This window comes from Dipodomys spectabilis, unplaced genomic scaffold (assembly GCF_019054845.1).
Source record: "Dipodomys spectabilis isolate Male_0828 unplaced genomic scaffold, ASM1905484v1 ptg000306l, whole genome shotgun sequence".
NCBI lineage: Eukaryota > Metazoa > Chordata > Mammalia > Rodentia > Heteromyidae > Dipodomys > Dipodomys spectabilis.
The window spans coordinates 2658243-2674174 of record NW_024870983.1 but is presented as its reverse complement, the minus strand read 5'-3'; the positions used below and the strand labels follow the sequence as shown (position 1 = coordinate 2674174).

The 15932-nt window shown below is 34.3% G+C and overlaps 1 non-coding gene across 1 annotated transcript; it reads right to left on the bottom strand.

The window, feature by feature from the left end:
- Positions 1–5385: 5385 nt before the first annotated feature.
- Positions 5386–5489, bottom strand: LOC122127657. The gene has a single exon (XR_006151237.1). It is a non-coding gene; the product is annotated as a U6 spliceosomal RNA (small nuclear RNA).
- Between the last annotated feature and the right edge of the window lie 10443 nt (positions 5490–15932).

Genomic DNA, 15932 nt, shown 5'->3' with positions numbered 1-15932 from the left:
TGAGATGAATTGCCATTCGTTTGCAGTTAATAAGTGAGAAAGAGTTTTCTAGGTCTTTTAAAATATATCTTAAGAGTAATGAAGAAACTATTCTATCACATCATATGATAATCAGATAAAGATGATATTAAACCAAAGAACAGATTGTACTAAGTTTTGGGATGTTAATATAATATATTTACATATTTTGGTTGTGGGTAATTGTGGGGATTTCAACTTGCAGTATTGTTCTTGCTAGACTGGTGTCATATCAGTGGTTAATTTTAGAACAGGGGTTCCCTTTCCACAAGAACATGCACCTGAGTTGCACACCAATTTGTCTAGCTGCCTACCTTTGCTGGCCTGGATTCTGCAGTATTTCCAATCTTAGCCTCTAGATAGTGCAGGATGGTGGAAATGATCCAGTGCACCCAGCTCTAGATGGAGAAGGAAGTCCACTAAACTTTTGGCTTGGGTTCTGTTCTCAAGCCTCCTAAGTAGTTAAGAGTAGAAATGGGAGCCCCTGGTGCCAAGCAGTATCAGTATTTTTAAAGCAACTAGACATATATATGAGTTAGGCTTGTCATTACCTCAGGAAAAGAATAAAAGAGCTGTGAAGCACCAAGGATAGTCAGAATTTTAACTAGCTACTCAGAGGCTGAATCAGCTTAGCTAGCTACTCAAGAGCATGAGATCTGAAGACCACTGTTCAAAGCCAGTCCAATCGTGAAAATACATGTGATATCTGCAAAAAATCAGAAGTGCAGCAGTGGCTCGAGTGGTAGACCACTATCCTTGGGCATAGAAGCTTAGGGATAGTGCCCAGGCACTATCAAGCTTCAGGAATGATGAATACATGCATGAGCACCTGCAGATGTGCGTGTGCATACACACGTGCGCGTGAACACACAATCACACCAATGCGACCTTCTTTATTTTTTTACCTTGTTGTACCTTATTGCCATGTATTAGCTCACAAATTAACAAAATCAGCTAAGCAGCTATTTACATGCAACTGATCATATTTCTCTAAAGTCTATTCTCTTTTAGCAAGCCTGCTTTTATTTGACCCAAAAGTAAATTATTCAGGAGGGCAATTCATCTCCCTCAACTCTGTAGTATTATATGATTGTTTAGGTTCTTCCTAGCTATATGATTTTGTGAAATCCCGCATCAAACAGCGTATTTCTTTCACGAGAAGGGAAGTCTCTGTCAAACAATTAATAATAGGTTTTTGTCCTCCTGCCAAGCATCTATAGTTTTATTATCTTCATCTATTTCATGATCTGTCTGTGTATGCCAAAGACTGCTGTGAAAATAAAAAAGATCCTTTTCAGCACTTAGCATTCGTATAACATTCAGAGGTATGAAGGTGTTTAAATATTACTGAAATTGCTTTGGAATAAATAAAGTTCACCTTGACTATCTTGAGAAAGAAGAATTGGTTTCCCAGCACTTAGGTAAGAACGTGAGTGAAAAAAAAAAAAAGAAAATTTTGGAACAACTCAACAAATACATTCAAATGAAACAAAAAAAAACAAGAAAACACAAATTAATTCAGTACTTAAAAACCTGCAGGAAATGCAAAGATTTGTTTTAAAAAATCAGCTATGATAAGCTTTTGAGAATCCTGAATACATGGGAGTGTACTGTTGTGAGGACAGTGGTTAAAGCCCAGACTAGACAGAAAGATCTGTACACAATGCCATGTACCTGTTATTCTAAATTCCAGGAAGAATAACATAAAGTGGACTGAGCCTAAGATCATACACAAGGAGGAGGCCAGATTCTATCTGAAAAATAATCACAGAATAATTTAGGGCTGGGGGCATGACAAAGTGGTACGTACACCCATTTAGGAGACACAAGACACTCAATGCAAACTCTATTATGGGTATTGAAGAAAAAAGCTATGACTTCAAATAATTTGAATGATTGTAAGATTTGAGTATTTCAGTGGAGAAAAAATCCATGAGAGAAATAGAGTGAACCCATGTTGTGATCCTTTCTACTTAAGCTATAATTTTGTGTGGTACTCCAGACATAACAGAGTTATCTTGCAAATGAGCATGGATGTGCATTTGGGTGATGGAAATATTCTACTTACACAGCTGTAAATTAGATTTTTTGGGTAGATTGTAGTTCTTGAACTAAGAGCCTGTGTGTTGTCTCTGAGCTTTTTCTCTCAAGGCTACCACTGTACTACTTTGAGCCACAGTTCCAATTTTATTTTCTGTTCGTTGTTTGGAGATAGGAGGCTCATGTACTTTCTTGCCCAAGATGACTTCAAACCATGATCATCAGCTCTCATCTTCCTGAGTAACCAGGATTCCAGGCATAAGTTGTCTATTTTTAAAATAATTTAGTAAATCATACAATTACAGAACTTATAAATTATCATTGCAACCTGTGTAATAGATGTGTGTATGTATATATCAATGCATACAAATAATACAAATAGAAGTATTTTAACGTATCTTTGTATCTACAGTAAATTTATGAAAAATCAACCTTTGTTGTAAAATAAAATGGAAACAAAAGTTATTAAGGAGGAAACCAAAAGGAATTGTCACATGTTTCTTGTTGTTGAATGGAATATGAATTGCGAGAATCAGTTTGGAAAAATCATCTTAATTTAACAAAATGGATAATGGGTATTAATTCCAATCTATTTGCCCATATTGTGCATCCTCACACATGAGTGTCAAAATCAAACCACAATTTTTGCTTTTGTATTTAACGTATTTAGGGGATTGATGAAGTAATCAAATAAAGATTAAAATAATAGTAAATGAGGCTATGAGTTAGAGCTGAAAATGTTTTTAAATATTATAATAGCTAATTAAATTGAATTTTTCTTACTTTTACTCTATTGTCATGCCCCTCATTCCCACATTCATTCCCACATTAGAAAAGTACATAGAAGGTTCTCACTAAATTATTTGTACAATCATGAAAAAAATGTATTGAAAGAATATGGGCACAGTGTGGTTTTAGCTTATTGAGCTAGGGGGTAGTGTGTTATTGAGGACTTGCAAAACGTTGTGATAGAGATGAAAGGAGGGATGTGCTTACTCTGGAAAATTGGCTAGGGGATTGCTCCCAGAAAAATAGTGATGAATTCTTCCAAAAGATACAGTAAATACACTTTCAGAGGTAATCCTCAATACCATTTTCCACAAAGTTTTGTCCCAGATACAATCGGCCTGCCTTCTCTGGCTGCTTTCCTAGCCTGGACCTATTCCTTCACTCTACAGGAAAAGTGTGATACAACTGATTTCAGCAGATCTGTTACTAGAATTATCAGGGATTTAGATTCTTGTCTGTAATTTGGTCAAAGCTATGTCTCTTTATGTAGGCTATTAAAAATGTATTTACTAATTACAAGTAAATACATAAATTCTATTTCCATCTCTTTTAAAAATAAAATTGTTTGCTCTATAAATTGATCAGAGGCATGGATTTTGTGGCTAGGTAGGTCATTGCACATCTGTCTCTCTCATCCTCTCTCCCTTTCTTGGTTCTCATAGATAATATGACTGATCCATAATTATCCTAATTTATTTTGCTTTTATATTTTTGGTTGCATCATTTCACTTTCTGCTCTGCCATTTCCCAAATCATTTACATAGAAGGCATTATTTCATATTTTCTCATTCCTAGAATAAGCTGCACATGAAGACACCACTGGTCCTCATTTTCAGTCTGTACCTTTGAATATGGAGGAAAACCTTTCCTCTGCTCTCTATCAATTCCCTACTCACCAGTTAGAATAATTTCGAATAGTAAAAATGGAAAAAGTGAAAAAAAATCATGGTGAAATAACAGATGTAGAAAATTCACTGGATTTTTCTGACCAGTTCAACCAACGTGAACTATTGGGGAATACATGTGCACCTCATTCCCACTGGTACTCAAATGTCTCTGGTTAGGCAATTCTGATGAAGACAAGGAACAAGATGAAAAAGTGAGGAATGATATCATTTGTAAAAAAAATGGAGAAGTATTCAAGCAAATTTTTCTGTGGGCTGCTGAAAATAATTGGCTTACTACAGTACAGAGACTACTTTCCAAAAAGGACACTCATGTGAATACTAGGGATGATGATGAGTATACCTCTCTTCATCGGGAAGCCTAAGTGGACACTTTGACATTGTCCATGTGTTGGTGGCTCCAGGCAGATGTTCATGCAATAACTGTGAATGGCTGGACACCCTTGCACAGTGCTGATATGTGGAATAATAACAGAGTGGCTTCCTTCTTAGTTCATCATGATGCAGATACCAATGCCCAAACTAAAGTCCTCTTGACCCCCTTGCATCTTGCTGCTTGGAATAGAAATAGGAAAGATATGCTGGATCTCCTTCTATTGAACCATATATGAAACCAGGTCTGAAGAACTTGGAAGAAACTGCATTTGATATTGCCAAAAGGATAAATATGTATCACTACCTCTTTGAAGTTGTGGAAGGCTGTAAAAATTGTTCTCCTAAGTCATAATGGTTTGGTTAAGTTTCTTAAATTTCAAAAATGCCAATCCATCTTTGTGTCCATACAAAATATTTTCACAATACAAAGCAACTGCAATATCTTACTTTAAAAATTCATGGATTCCATCGTATTTTTCAAGTGAATTGCCTGACTTTGATGTCAAAATGTATTCAAGATTTGTTTGTATACATCTATAATGATTTCTGCAGGGTTTGTGATTATTTAAATCAGAAATCATTTTAACTTATCTGTTGGAATGAGTAGTACAAAAACTAAAAATATTTCTGGTGCTTGAATGAAAAAATTATATTTTAAAATAATCTGTTTTTTGTTTGTATAATGTACATAATCTATTTAATTCTCTCCTAGATGTAATACTTTGAATTCTACATTGTTTTATTATATATATAAGTTCATTACAAATGTGTTATTTCAGATAGCATTCCATATAGAACAAGTTTAAGATTCCTTTTTTTCCTAGGTCCTTATAGTATTTTATTTCTTTGGGATAAAATGACAATGTTATCAAATTTCAAAAGTTTTGTAAAGATTATGCTATGTAAAGGCCTTTCTAAGGTGAGGATTTAATGCATTGATGTCAAAATATCTTTCAGTTCAATGAATTACATGTATTGTTACATTTGTATTTTTTAATATTTTTATTGTGAAAATACTGTACAGTGGGGTTACAATTACATGGGCAAGATAATGAGTACATTTCTTATCAAGCATTGTAGCCTCCTCTTTGTTTACCCTTCCCATCCATTTCCATCCTTCCCCTGCCCCCCCCCTCAATCCTTGCCGCTACCCCCCCCCACACGCACCAAAGTTGTAAAGTTCATTTTTCGACATAACGACTTTATTTTTGTAATCAATTTTTAATAACTGTTTTTCATATCTTGCATCTGAAGGATGAAAAATATGGAATACTTCACAAATTTTCATATCATCCTTGTGCAAGTGCCATGATAATTTCTATATTGTAATTTGGGTAAATGTCCTGCTGAAGCGTGTAGTATCCTGTAGATTTAAGTAGTTAATGATGCATTCTTTATACAGGCATATATCCTTGGTTGACTGTTTGTAACTAGGAAACCTTATTGTTCCTAAAAATGCTATTGATCTTACTTCTCTAAAATTCTGTGTATATTGGAAAAAATTTATATTGTTTGGTCGATTGCTCACATTTGCAATTTTTTGTCAATGACTATTTTAAGTATTTTTCATCTTAAATTTGATCATACTTTGAAGCCTTTATAGCTAGGTCCAAAAGTGATTGCTTTTCAAGTATTTGTTTATAAACTGAGTTAGCTTTGTGGAGCTAATGGATTCAAAGTAAGCCTTGCTTAAGAGCACTTCTAAACTTCTGCAGCTTAAAAATTCCTAAATGAGGTCTTATTGGCAAAAATGTCTACCTGACCCTTTACTCTTCTTCCATGTAGCAACAGACCAACCAGAATATCTTACCCTGACAGCATAGATTTTCTTATTGGAACAAAAGTATTGTTAGTTAAAAGGGATCATAGAGAGATAAACAGTTAAGACAGAATCATTTAGACTAGAAGGTATTTTATCAAAATATATATATTTTTTTATACCTAACATTTCAAAAGTAGCTAAAGCCAAGAAGGTGAAAAAATTTTTCACATGCATGATTACTTAATGTCCTGGTCAGTCTACCATCCAACCAAGCAGGAATTTACACTACTGCCTTTCTTTCACGAAATATTTTCATAATTACAAGAGAAATCTATATGTTTCTCCTCGATAATAGGCCTTAAATTGGTAGTTTTTTAATCACAGTGTTTCCTCTTGTCTGTAGGCTGTAAAGCTACAAATGATAAAGCTTTAGGTCCAACTCTACCAAACACTGAGGTAGAAACAATGGAATAATACTTTAAAACACAGTTGCCTTTGATACCCTAACCACTGCAGAACATTGCAAAACATGTGCCTTATTCTTATATTATATATATTTATATATTGTATATTTATACGTGCTGATATTTTATTTCACACAGTGAAACTTACTAGAATTAATTGATAATTTGTCAAATAAATAGATATTTATTACAATAAATAGATTGGAATATAAATAATAAGTTTTATAATGTACATTAGAATATAGAAATTATCAATGCAATGTCTTCGTTATAAACTTTTGGTATGTTCTAAGTGTTCTTGATCTTCTGAATTCACATTGTAAAAAAAATTGTTTTCCTCTAATCTATAAGGGATTTTACTCTGCTGCTCTCTTTATTGTTTTAACTCACTGGTTCCAAAATGTTTTCTCCATATTTCTGAATCATTCCTACTGATTATACACAAATTTTGCTGATATGATATGTAAAAGTATCATTCTTCCACAGGACCCACGGGTCCTAGGATCCCATGTCCCAGTTATCTGCTTCATCAGATAACAAGGGCAAGATTTCTCATGCAGGCTCATGAAACATGCCAAAAGAAAGTAATTGAAAATCCATCTCAATTCCTTACGACACTGGAATTAGCAGTAATCAATTGTGAAATGCAATGCAACTTAAAATGAAAGATGAGATCACAAAATCTGAATGTACACTAATTCAAACTTTCAGTTTAGAAATGACCAGCCCATATGAGTGACCAAGATCACAACTGGCACAAAATTGTTTTTAATACCCCTCTTCTAATGATTATTAAACGATTTCAGTCCAGCATAAGTAGTCCAATTATGGATCTATCGTTCTATCCTAGAACGATAGATCCATAATTGTTCTACCAACGCTAGGAAAACTTGACTTACAGGTCAAATATAATTCACAAAAACATTAATTGAGAAGATCGTTAATGCTTCAAAATACTGGTACTTCATTAAAACTTGGTTTTGTAGAATAAAAATGTTATCATTCTCGGCCGGGCGCTGGTGGCTCACGCCTGTAATCCTAGCTACTCAGGAGGCTGAGATCTGAGGATCGTGGTTCAAAGCCAGCCCGGGCAGGAGAGACCGTGAGACTCTTATCTCCAATAAACCACCAGAAAACCGGAAGTGGCGCTGTAGCTCAAGTGGTAGAGCACTCGCCTTGAGCTAAAGAGCTGAGGGACAGCGCCCAGGCCCAGAGTTCAAGCCCCATGACCGACAAAAAAAAAAAAAAAAAGTTATCATTCTCAAACCAATGATAACCTACATTTAATCTCCTGAAAGCAATTTCCTTTTCTTATAATCTTTTAAAAATCACATTCACCAAAATAACATTTGACAAGTAGACGATAGTGACATTACAAATTTTTCAAGTTTAGGGTGCAAGTTACAATTGAGTTGATTTATTTACCCAGCACTAATGCCAAACAGGTTCAACCACTCATTAAAGTGTAGAAATAGTACCACCCACCATTTGTGCTGTTCAGTAGATTCCTTGCAGAAATGTGTCAAACAGAACAACCTCCCATAATTCAAACCCAAACACTAGCTAATAAATTAAGTTTCATCACTTAATAAGGTAAATTTTAAAAAGTCACAAGTAGTTGCCTTATCATATGTTGTTTTATGTTTTCCCTATCTGTCTAACATAGTAAGAAATATGACTTAAAGTCATGAATATGGGTACTCATCAGACATGTGAAAAACATAAAATCTGTCTTTTATTTCTACCATATTCTTGTAAAATAGGAAATCGTAGTTTTTTTCTTTTTTACAAAACTTATAATATAGAAAATATTATCCCATGTAAAATAAAATAATCACAAACATTTTACAAAGCCATTAATAGAATTTGTTAGTTAGGAATATATTCTAAGCCATTTTTTAACTTTGTTGTTGACTAAAGATTAATCTTCCAACTGGATGAGAATAAAATCATGTCAAAGTGCTTCACGTCTCCAGTCTTTCAAATTGTTATTGCAGATGAATGAATTATGGAAATATAAGCTGACATCAGTACAAGTATATACAGGATTGAAACTCCATGTAATGTATATAAACCTTTCAAAATATTAAGTTTAACAGAATGTCTATCAGGAAGTTGAAATCAGAGAGGAATAATAGTAAAGACATAGAATGAATGTAAAATGGAACAAGGGGCAAGTACAGCTAGAATACTCAATGTACACATGTGATAAAGGAAGTGGTAAATCTGAAATAAATCTTGGAGAAGGGGTTGGTTGAGAATGATAGAAGGAGTCACTCTGATCCAGGAATATTGGACAATTAGATGGACATATTTATTGTAATACACTTGCACAACCTTTTGAGATTTAATTAAAAAACACAACAAAAAACAAAAACACACAAAAATCACAACCAAACAGCACTCTCTAGAGAGGATGAATATGACCTCTCAAAATTTTAAATAGTTAATGAAGGGTAGTCTTGGGAAAAACAAATAAAGCTGTTCAAAGAGGGCAGTTTGGGGTAGCAGAGAATTTTGAACAGATTTAAATAGATTGTCTAAGGTTATGAATCACCTACATCTGCTGCAAATATTTTCTTCTGTGAGTCCTTTTTGTATGCAATGGATACTCCAGTCCTCAGCCACACTTGATAGCTTGTGAAGATAAAATGGAAGAAACAAGATAAATAACCCATTACTCTACTGGGGACAGAAGAGTCCTCTGTTTTCTCTCATCTCTCTTCACTACTCTTTCTTCATACTTTTAAGTCAAGTGATTTTGAATTATATCTTTCATTCTTTGTTCTGGCAAAGTAATTAGCCAAACTAATTTACTAAATATTATTTGCCATTTTTTCTGCCATGCTGTTTACTTATCCATGAGAGTCCATTAAACTTCACCCTTGCATTTGGTTGCCACGAAAACCCAATGTCTATGTTAATGACGACAAACTCTAATGTAAAACTTTGTCTCCAAAAAACCGTTCCAAGAAGCTGTGATCACAAATATTTAGCTATAATTTTTTTCTTTTACCTTGAAAGTCTTCTTGTGTCTGAAGTGCCACAAAAATAAGTACTCCACTACTTTTTGGTTCGATCACTTCGAACCTCAAATATTTTGCTAACAAGATGCTTAGAGGAAACCGTAGTTTACTTCACTTTTATGTTCTCTCTTAAGACTCTCCTTAGATACCATATCAGGATCAGTGAAGTTATTCTTTGCAAAATTATTTCAATAGATTAGTTTTTTCTTGGTCTTGCATTTGCTCAGCAAGATGTATGGAAAAGAATAGAGTTAAATGATCCATACCTTGGGTGACAGTGTCTGTTTCAAAGGACAATGCTTCTATGTCAAAATTCTATGTCCTCCTCTTAGCTCTTGCCTGATTTCCAATTAAGCACAGCTTCTTGGATTCAACCCCAGTGAAGCTGAAAGACTATAAGATCTCCTCCCCGCCCCGCTACATCTTCATGGTTTCTCTTTTAAACCTCTTTTAAGTTGCCTCATTTGGACATAGAATTTATTTTCCTGTCTTCATTAAATCTGTTCTGCATTGTAGTGAGGCTAATAGGCTCTGGAAAATCACTTTAGGTAGCAAAAATATTAAGAGACTTTATATAAAAAATTTTGGCCTCCCTCCACTGCTAATATCAATATGCTTGGATAGGGTTTCTAAGAACATTGTATTCTTACCCTTTCAATTTTCTCAATTCTTTTCTGATCCCAAACTTTTTGGCTTATGTAATAAGAGAATTCTTCACTACCTCATGTTGATAAGAATATTATTTTTTGTGAGCTACTTCGAAATGTGTAATCATTGGAGTATCCAATCAGATTTTTTTCTGTGTTTCAGTGCTTCACGTGCAGAGACATTGTGGAAAGTGTTACAAACAGAAAAGTGTGAACCCAATATATTCTTTTATTTTGGAGGGCACTTTCTCCCTAAATATTTTTAACCAAATTATCTTTTTCTAAGAATAATTTTGGTAATTAAAGGTCAATTCACATATTTTGATGTCTTAGTTTTTTTTAAGAACTTTGAATTTCACACAGTGAGAGTGTATTTCCTGGGTAAGGACAATTCTCAAGGGAACCTACAGGATTTACAGTAAGGTTTCTGAAGTTTGTATGTTTAGTGTGAAAATGAGCTATCTTTACCTACATTGCTCCCTCTTAACTAAGTCTCCATAGCTTTCTTTGCATGAAAGTCTATTTTTCCCAGGCAATTTTCTTAATAGTCTAAGTTGTTAAAAAGTTTGAACAATTAAAATATATCTGTCATAATTTTTAAACTCTTTTGAAATTCCTTTATCAGAATCACGTTTTCCCCAATCCTAATTCAACCTTTACCATCAAAAACAGTAACATGTTGTTTACATGATATAGTGTCCAGGCAACTATTATTTTCCAGTGGCTTTATATGTATATATGAACATAGAAGCTGATGCTGAGCAAAATGAACTCCAGATATGGAAACAGAGATTTTTTTGCAGTTGTTTTTAATGTGATTTCTATTTTCTTTGGGTTTTTCTCCCTATGGTTTGTCCTCAGCTGTATTTGATTTTGGTACCCTGTGTATTGTGTATACATTTACCTTAATTAGGGAAGTGAAGAGGAACAACAAAACGGCGAGACAAAGGATAAGCCAATGCAATATCAATACACACAAGACAATATGTTGGAAATGTACATTACAACTTGTGAGGAGTATTGAGGTGAAAGAAAACTGTGAGAAAAATGAAAGAGGGGGTAACAAGTGTGAAAAGTTATGTATTTACTACCTTACAATTACTGTAACCCCATTGTACATCAATTTAACAATAAAAATTAAATTAAAACATAAGCTGCATAAAATATACTTTCACTGTATTGTTATAGTAAATATTATTCTTTATTTTATGTAGTAACTTTTTTAAAATCAATACTATTTGGCATCTAATTTGAATTGATTCCTGCTTTTTTTATCAGAGAGTCATCAAACTGATGTTATCCAACTAGACAATATTTTCACAATAAACGCGAATATTTTGAGAAAAGAATAAACTTAGTACTTTTTCATACTAAAACTGAAAACAGTTTAATTCTATGGAAACCCATAACTTTTAAAAGTAAATAAGTTGTTAAGAGGACAGAATATATGTGTTCCTCAAAATTCCTATGACTAATAACTACTCATTTTCAAATTCTAAACATTCCAAAAATGAGAGATTCAAAACAGTACCTGTTTGCATGTTATCTAATTTTGCAATAGATGCAGTTTACAATGGAGTGTTACAGAATGAGAAGTCAACAGAAAAATAGCCACATTCTGGTAGAGGATAAAATTATGAAGCATAAAGTCATCTTAGTCCAGTAGTTTCCAACTTGTAAAGGGCACTTTAAAATTCCCTTAATTCACATCATGAATATCTTATCTCTATTGTGAAAAAATACTACACCTCTGATAATGTGATGCTCTCCTTGTTCTGGAAAGAATACTACAATAAACTGGGTTGCATCATTTTTCCCCCAGTGAGATTCTTGAGATCAGAACACTTGAAAATGTTATTTATATTTATACTCTTTTTAAACTATCACAGATATTCAGGATGCTAAGGTCATAAGATTGTGGTTCAAATCTCCAATAAACTCAGAAAAAGTCAGACACAAATGGCACTGAGATTGAAGTGGTAGCGCATGAGCCTTGAGCATAAACAGGCTCAAAGACATTTCCAGGCCCAGTTTTCAAGCCCTAGGACAAACCAATAAAACAAAAACAAGCCCCAAATGTAGCATTTTCCTCATTGTATACAGAGGCACGTAATTAAGGAAATTGCTTCCTGTATTACATATAGGTAGAAGAAAGAAGATGTCACACAATTATTCTCTTCATACAATGTCATACAAAACCCTCAAAAATTGCAATTTTTCTATATTTATAAGTTAATATCGATTTTTTGGCAATTCTGTCTAGATTATTTACTTTATCATTTTATACATGAACTGTTGGAATTATCTATTAACTAAGATCTAATTATAACTCTCTTGAAAGCATATTATAGGCAAATAGAATGCCAGAATCATTTGTGAATTTGTCAATTAAACCCCCTACTTATAAAGAATTTTGCAGTATCCTATAAAATATGAAATTACAAACAATACTAAAATATTTATGTTAACTCTAAATTCTAATTTAGCAAGATCTACAAAGTCCTGCATTAGATGAACTTTGCTATTTCTCTAGGCTTAAGATTTTGGAATCCTTCCTCATTTCTTTGGAATCCAACAGAATGATGCTTACTTACTTTTTTTTTTTTTTTTTTTTTACAAATTTTGGGTGGGAATCATAAGCCATTTTGAATCTAGGAATGTTCTGTAATGAAGAGAGCACTTAAAACACAACTGAAGATTATATACGAGTTGCATTTCAATAGGAAATTTGACTTCTCAAAACATAATGACAAAATTAGCCCAAACATGCAACTGTGTATTTCTTTCTTGTTGTTTGGTTTGTTTTATTAGACAAAATTATACTACCTGGTCCAGGGAAGGTATCACTATTTCATTCCACTCTCTAATCTCCTGTCTTAGTTTGAGTGCTAGAATTCCAGGCTTATATCACATTGCCCTGCCTTGGTTTGTTGGTTTATTTAATCTAGACATAGACTAGCAATTCTGAACTTCTCCAATGATATTATCCACTAGACTGACTGCTCAGAGTGTTTATGTACTATTTTCAAAGATCTTCTAACACTTGACACAGGATATGATCATTTTCAGATGCATCTGCTGGGATCTCTGATTCATTCGATCCCTTTAATAATAGTTACTTGACTCTCTTACTATCTCTCGTCCCTACCTATGTAATAGTCTCAAACTTTTTTGAAAAAAGTTCACTTGAGTACTTTCTAATATTAAAATTTATCTTTTAATTCTTACTCAGGACATATTTTCTCTTGCTTTTTAAAAACTTTTCTACGTATTCTAAGAGTTGTTTCATTTGTGTATTTGTTTATGCACATATAAGTGCCTCTGTGTGTATGTGTATGTTTGTATGTATGTATGCAAAAGCCTCAAGCTCTTATTCATCAATCTTGCTCATGACTGGTATTCCATCACTTTAGACATTCTTCCAATCCAGGTTTTGGCTGGTAGTGTGGCAAAGACTGTTCTGCCCAGGATGCATGCAAACTGTACTTCCCAGAATCCTTTACATTCTTAGGTTTTATTTCTGCAGAAGTATCAACTTTTAAACTACAAACATTTTTGTGAGTGAAAAGTCTAAGCTGTAGCCCAGATTTTTAACTCAAAAATTCATATAAAGTTAGATGAACATACACATTGTATATGCTGGGTGCACACTGTTAGAAATGTGATCTTAAGTCGGGTGGTGGAGAGATCTGGGGATTGGGGTTAAAATCCAGCCCAGGTATGAAAGTCCCAGAGATTCTTTTCTCCAAATAACTACAAGAGAACTAGAAGTGGCACTGTGGCTCAAGTGGTAGAGCTGTAGCCTTGAGCTGAATAGCAGAGGGACAACGCCCAGGCCCAGAGTTCAAGTGCTAAGACCAACAACAACAAAATGCAAGTAAAGGAAAGAAAAAGAAATGTGATCTTAGCCACTAGTTCACTGCTAGTATAATCCCTGCTCTCTCAAGATGGACTTTTTTTTTCCAGTTAAGTCCATGCCCTTATATCTGACTTGCATTGGAACCAGAATTATTCTTCCATTCTACTTTTTTAAAATTTGTGCCATTAGCAAGCATGATTTAGAACGGTAAAGGCCTCATACTTCATGTTCCACTTAGGAACACTCCCATAAATCTACATACTGGACTTGGCTTTATTGTTTCGATGTTGTCTTATTTGTAGTCTTCTATATTGTATTGAACCCTTATACTTAAACACAGAACTTCTCTTTCTCCTATTATTGCAAATGTTTCGCTTACTGTTAACTCATGTGCAGTAGGGAAATAATGCACAGCACATACACTCACAAAAAGAATGATCTGAGGAACTTCTTCCCATTTAATATTTGGCTTAATTTGCAGAGCAATTATGAAGTTTGAACTAAATGTACTCATGGACAAAGTATTTATAAGCAATATAAATTTTATATTTTATCTTTACTAAGTTTTCTCTGAAACACCTGTTACCTTATGTCCAAAAGTGTCCTTGTGTTATTTCAATGAAGCCAGAAAACATTCATTAGACCTCAAGAAGCACCAACGATTCTTACTGGACTTTGTAGAAACTGATCCCAGGAGAGGAATTGAACATAGAGGAATGATAAAGTTCAAATTAAATTGTGCTTTCCTTTTCACTGTACAAGAAAAGAATCCCAAGGCTTGAATGAAACCCTGTCCCTTACTTTTTCCAGTGTGTTTTTTATTCATATAAACTTGTCTGTAAACTTCTAGTTGACAGTATTACAAAAGATAATAATATGCCATGTGAAGGCCAGCATAGAATAAAAGGAATTAATGTTGCTGTGTTTTAGTTAGTTTGTATTTTTTTGCCAATTGTGGGGCCTAAACTCTGGGCCTCTCCTTCAGCTCTTCTGCTCAAGGACAGTGCTCTACCACTTGACCCACGGTAACATTTCTGACTTTTTCTGTTTGTGTGGTACTGAGAAATCAGGGCCTCATGCATGCAAGGCAAGCACTCTACCACTTAACCACATTACCGGCTCCTAATAACATTGTTTTAAAATTGTTCTACTGCAAAGAAACAAAGACATAGAGGTTTAAAGTGTCTTATGGATGAATATTTCACCCCTGAGATGATTCTCTTTTTGCAGGAGTCAGTTATCAATTCCCTTAGTCTGGTCCTGAGTTCTCCATAGCAATAAGGATTCCAAAAAAGCAGGATACTGTATGATCAGCACAAGCAGCCTCTTTTCAGACCAGTACTCCTTTAAGGAGAGTCCCAAAGAACTATCTGGGGGTTGTTTTTGTTTGCTTGTTTGTTTAGATTGTCCTGGTTCTGGGGCTTGAACCCAGAGGCTGGACACTGTCCCTGAACAGTTGTCTTTCTTGCCCACCTATCCTCAAAGCTAGTACTCCACTGCTTGAGCCAAAACTCCACTTTAGGCTTTTCTACTGTTTATTTACAGATAAGATTTTGACAGACTTTCCTGACTGGGTTGGCTTTAAACGTAGATAGTAAGAAAGCCAAGTGATATCAACAATATGGGCTTCTCTTTTGAAAAAATAAATATTAGATGAAGCTTATTATAAAGCTAATATTTGACACTTTTTAAAAAAGAGAATATGCCCAGCAAAGAAACCATAACTTAACTCAGCAAAAGAAGGTGCACCGAATCATTTTGGAATTATTTTTTATGCTTGGAAAGATTACTATTGACCGTGTCATTCCTTTTGGGGAAACTGAAAGTCATATTTGCACTTTTTTTGTTGGTCATGGTGCTTGCACTCTGATCCTGTGGGCTGGTGCTTGCACTCTGATCCTGTGAGCTGTCCCTCACCTCTTCATCTCAAGTTGAGCACTCTACCACTTTAGCTACAGCACCACTTCCGGGTTTCCTGTGATTAATTGAAGATAAGGGTCTCATGGACTTTCCTGACAAGGCTTGCTTTGAACTCTGGTCTCATCCT